This window comes from Temnothorax longispinosus, chromosome 10, assembly GCF_030848805.1.
Source record: "Temnothorax longispinosus isolate EJ_2023e chromosome 10, Tlon_JGU_v1, whole genome shotgun sequence".
Classification (NCBI taxonomy): domain Eukaryota; kingdom Metazoa; phylum Arthropoda; class Insecta; order Hymenoptera; family Formicidae; genus Temnothorax; species Temnothorax longispinosus.
The window spans coordinates 6,467,821-6,473,820 of record NC_092367.1 but is presented as its reverse complement, the minus strand read 5'-3'; positions in this window follow the sequence as shown (position 1 = coordinate 6,473,820).

Sequence of the window (6,000 nt, the reverse complement as noted above, 5' to 3'; positions counted from 1 at the left end):
AAATATTTTTTATCCGCATTATCCAAATAACGTAAATACACGAGTCTTCGTTATTTATATAGTATGATGTAAGCCGATTTCTCCGGATCGCATAATGCGCAAATACCTTTCAAGTGTTCACGTACACATATATTCACAAATAATTTGCAGTGTGCGATTTTGCAAATTTTCAAACACGTGATTAACAACAAACAGCTACACCCTAGATAAAAACTTCTGTTAATGTTTCGAGCGATCCGTCATCGAGGGTGCTTTGAGGGTGGCCATATACCCTATACGAATTTGCAACCCTCGACCATTGCTTGCTCATATCAGGGTGAAAACAGATCCAACCCAGACGGAAGCAAAACACGATAAACAAATAGCGCGCATGGATGACGACAAAGGGGTTCTTACCCTCTCGAATTAGCCATTCGCTTATTCATCGCGCTCAGTTTCATGATTTTCAATTATATCTTTGCCATATTATGTACTAGCAAATTTATGTCATTGTTAAATTTATATTCATGTCCACAGATTTCTACAGATATTCATATCTTGCTTACAGATTTTACCAGACAAAAAATTTTGAGTTTAACAAGATTAAAATCTTTATCTCTATTTTATGAAATTGGTAGAGTGAAGTATAATTACAACGAGCGAATCTGTCGTTAGCACAACGATGCAGAAATTATCGTTTCGCTCCGGGACAAGTTGAAATCTCAATTTACGCGAAGAAATAATTTCAGCAACACCGTGAAACAATTCCGTTGCGTCGCGCATGTCAGAAAGAGATTCGCGAAATAGATTGTCGCTCGATAAATCTCAGTCTCCTCGTCTGTCAAGCATCGTGCCTGGCGTGATGTTAATTGCTCGGTCTGAAAGCTAATTTGGCACAAGAGCGCTAAAGCACGAGAGAGCAACGGGTGGTTTCCCCTATTGACGACACAGCTACGCTCGGATTCCCACGAATTCTGTCTTTGCGAGACCGTTGGGTTTCTTGTCGGTTCCAGCATGTCGAGCCGCATCGAATGACTTTGTCGTCGTGTTTCTTACGTCGCAAATCCCTCTCCAATCTCTCCTCGCGATGACGAGACGACGACGTTCTCTTGTGCCGCTCGCCGAAAACCGAAACCGAACGGAAAGGATGGTTCGCAAATATTATGATAGTGCGCAAACGCTATGTAATTGCATTAAGGTATCTTTTGATCCGGCCCAACGATGCGTGAACTCTCGTTGCCTGGAACGTTCCTTTCGTTAAACAACGAACCGCGGAATTTGCAATGGTACCGACACCAACCGTGCTTTTATACACGTGCCTCTTTCACCGCGAATTAGATTTCTTTCGACGGAGAAAGAAAAAGAAACGGCCAGTTCGGCAACGTCAATAAGGATATCGCGAATGAAAAACGGGAAAATAATATCGGTTTTTTTATTTCAATACGCCATGCGGATCATATTATGACCTTTCCTTATTTCTTTTGTTTCAAAGTTACAAATTAGAGCTGCAAATACTTAAATAGTTATAATATATTGAGATAATTTGAATGACAATTTGTGTGTGTGAGGACATAATATTTAATATTTCTACCTCTATTTCATAAAATTAAAAGATTTAACGTACTAAATTAAAGACGAATAATATAAATTGATATTCTATATCAATTTAATTTACAAATAATCTCAAATTCTTATTTTAATTGTAATTTGCCCCGGATAAACTTTCGAAATCTATCAGTGACAGCCTATACAACGGCTCACGAACCGAACATTGCAAATTTATCGCAGGAAAAATCAATCTTGTTCTTGGCGACTTTTCATTAGCGATGAACTAATGATATAAACAAAACTAAACAAAAAAATAAAATCCCGGAAGAAGAGCGACAAGTTTTCATAGTATCCGAACTAACAAAACAGACAGAATTAAAAATAAGAAAATTTGAAAATCGTACAGAGTTAATACAGAGTTAAAATCTAAATACGGAATGTCCTACGTATACCGTAAATTGGGAATTCTGTACATTACCGCAAATTATGCAGCAATTACCCTTGTCATATCTTGCCAAAGAGCAACGTCACACAAAGGTATTGTAGGTATGCATGCATTAGCATCGTATACTGCCTCTAACGAGCGGAAATAATTATTGATAAAAATGATTCTGCTTCGTATAGAAAGTAGAAAAATCAAATAATCAAGAATTTAATTTCTACCGTTTAATCCGTTTGTCCGCGACGATTTGATTCACACACCCGACTGCTTTTAAGCCGATTTCCGGAATAAATCCCTTTAATTAAAAGTTTCATTAATAATTGGAAACGTTAATTGAAAGTCCTATTAGCATGATATAAGTGTCGAGTAGCACCAAATTGATTGGTAGGCAAATAAGATTTTCCGCCATACGATTTCCCAATTATGCGGCGTAATAGACACGTCTACTTCTCATCACAAATTTGTGACAATATAACGTTTAAATAAAGACTGTTGGTTATTTATTCTTATACGTTAAATTGCTACGCTTGAAGGCTGCGTTTAACAACGATTTAATATATTATTTAAAATATAACAAATAACAAATATAACAAATATGTCTAATGTACAACAAATTCTCTCTTTCTCTATGCAAAGTGACAAAAAACACAAGAGTATAAGGCAGTAATGCCTAGAGAAAACTTGTCGCTCTCCTTCCGAGATTTTATTTTTTTGTTTAGTTTTGTTTATATCATTAGTTCATCGCTAATGAAAAGTCGCCGAGAACAAGATTGATTTTTCCTGCGATAAATTCGCAATTTTACTAATCCATTGCCTTGACATGCGATATTGAAATGAAAAAATAACTTACCGGTCGATGCGCAACAGCGGAGTTGTAAGTTGTAACCCTGCGTTGATCTGTAACATATAAATATATTTTTACATTAAAGCAGTGTTCGAAATAATCAATACTTGAAGTAATTAATTTTATCACGTTAAACCTCAAACGAGTACTGACAATGAGTATCACACGTATAATAGGCGAATCAAGTGGCGCTTGAGAAAGTGACGGAATCTGCCACAGAGTAGCAAAATAATAAACGAATAACAATTAAGTACTCACCCCACGGTTGCTCCGTCGTCGCACGATGCCTCCCAGGCCTCCTCCTCCTCTCCTCGATCTCCCCAGGTCCTTCTCCGTTGATCCGTTGATGCATCTCCGTAGGCGCACTCACGACGCGGTTCACGTGCGAACTGCAGCGATTTCTGTTTAAATTAAACGAGAAATAATTCATATCTTGCGCAAAAAGGTCGACGGTGTAAATGCGCTTTCGTTGGAATTTTCACGGAGTGACCCATTGTATCAAGAACTGTTTTAAAGACGGCCGGTGCAACAAACTCTCTCGAGTTTGCCTTCTAGGAAATCGCAAGGAGTACTCGAGATCGTAATTTATAGCGCGGAACGCAATCGCTTTATTTCGGCTTGACTAAATCTGCCGCTTCCAACTCGCCTCGTCCGCCAGTTATGTTTACGCGCGACGGAACTTACAAAACTTAACTGAATTAACTAGTTAACAAGTAGATTATGCACACGACATTTAGCTGCCAACTTCGTGAGCCCGACAGACTTACAGTTTTCCGTATCAAAATATGAAGAACCCATGGAATTTGCCGTAAATTATATAGAAGCAAAACTATCGTCCCGTTATACCCGTCTAAAGAGCATAGGGTCTGATTAATTTTGCATTAACCTCTGCCGTTAGTACGTTCTAATTGAATCCATGACGGAACAGGCTATATTCCCGCGTTAACCCTGAAGCACGCACGCTGACGTATTCTTCCATCCATCCCGGAGAAGATTGCGCGTATATTTCATTTTCACATCTCGTTTATTCGCTTTAGAAAAGATTGAAAAATTTTACTATTTCTCTTTTTCCCATTCGGAAGAGACTGGTCTTGTTTGAAAAACAATATATCTAAATTAAAATATTATTTATTAAATAAAAAATATCGCGGAAACATATGAAATTCCCAACTATTGAACGCGAGATATTTGCGTCTCGCGGCAAAACTAATACGTATATGTACTCCGTACACGTACGCGGTTGCAGGAAATATAATTTATTTTATGATTTTATTTAATTATTACCATAGCCGCACCATGTTTTATAATATAGGCAGTAGTATAAATCATCAACAATTTCACAATTGCCAGCACGACGAATATTATTGGTACGCGCGGCGGTGCCTATGAAAAAGCCATCCCTTTATAATATTTTCGCGTTACGTATTTTTCATGAAAAATCGAAAATAATTTTTTTAAAATATTCCGCAAAAGGGAAATTCTTGATTCACGTGCGCTATATGTAAACAACTATTACAAAAGAAACAGGTTTAATTAATTCTAGTCCCAAATTGATTATTTCTCCATTGTTAACATACATTTTCCATTCTATTTGGTATAATGGTTGAATAACGGTTGAATAATGGATCTGCCATAAATAATATCGACAAAATATGACGTAAATTTTTTATAGTTACGCGAGAAAAAATTTGTATCAAATTTTCTCAGGAACAACAATTCTTGATACGATTTAATTTGCCATTTTTTCGGTGCATCGAGCGTTTATTTTAACGTGCAATAAATTTAGATCGTACAATCGAAATCTATAATCCAACATCCGTTGTTTCCTTTAATGAGAAATCATTCGCTAGTATAGCTGAAATAGCAATTGTGTTTACCGTTGAAACAATGCTCTTGACAAACAATAAATGGCTCGATTTTGTGTTTCATTCGTAAACCCATCGCGCTATCGCCGTTATTGCTCATTAGCGTGACGCATATAAAAGCGGTTTGTCCGTTGCCGGCGCGCACGTAATTTTCGCGATAAATGTATCTGACTTGAAATTTTTGAATTCGCCGAGCATTAATATAACTCCATCAAAAATCGAAAGGGCTTGCGATCAAACATCCCTGTTTACACGGCGAACCGCAAAACACGTCAGTTATTCCCGATTGTATTCTCCAACTTCAAAGGGAGCTGATTATAAAATCACGTCACATTATATTTATTCTCTTGCTATTTCAACGTATTTTGCTAATTTTTGGGCTCTCCCAGCTCAAAAGAGAGCTCGAAAAAGGGAGAGAGAAGATACAAATAAGTAATTAATAATAAATCTCAGTATTATTTAATTCTCGGTTTAATTAATTTAATAATATTACGACCACAGGGTTTTACAAATATAAATAATCCCATGTGCACATAATTGCGAGCAAAAGCGTTCAAACGAAGCGCTCGCATGTCAGTTATTTTTTTTTATACGCGATACACCGATCGACCGACCGAGAGACAAAATTCACGTCGCGGAATATTTTGTGTAAGGGTATACCGTACGTTTACCTTAACTCATATATATGATTCTCGTGTTTCTTTCATATTAGATATTATTACACGTGAATTAGATATCGCTTTCGCAGTGGAGTGGAGTCCGTTGCCCGCGCGGCAGACAGCGAGAAAGAGGAAAAAATATGAAATCGCGCAGCGTGTCGACGCGCGTGTGTAGGTATACGCGGACGAATCGATTCGAAAAGAGCAGCGGCCGACTCCGCTCGGGCCAATTTTCCGAGCGTCCCGGGCGCAAAAATCGTCGCGTGCGCGTCACAAAGCGCAAAATGTATAGAGCGTGCTGTCATAGAACACTGACGCGGCGCTGACGAAATAAGCGGACAGGTGCGGACGACTGGCCGATAACCCGATGACCCGGATACCTTCGACGATATCGATTAGCCGTCGAATGTCCGTGCAGCCGCGACCATCAAAACGCGTCGGCACATCGTATCATCCCTCTTCCCCCGTCATTTTCTGACCGTGTCGTCCGCACCTCGTTCCTCTGTATTATTACTCGATCTCTTATACCTACCCGACCTCGCCCGTCGCAGGTCGCCTCTCTCTCCTTGCTCGACCGCCTGTACGTATGTGTAAGGGTGTGCATGGGTGGCTGCGGGTCTGTGTCTGCCCGTCCCTCCTCGCCCCTGCCGGGCGACGAAATTG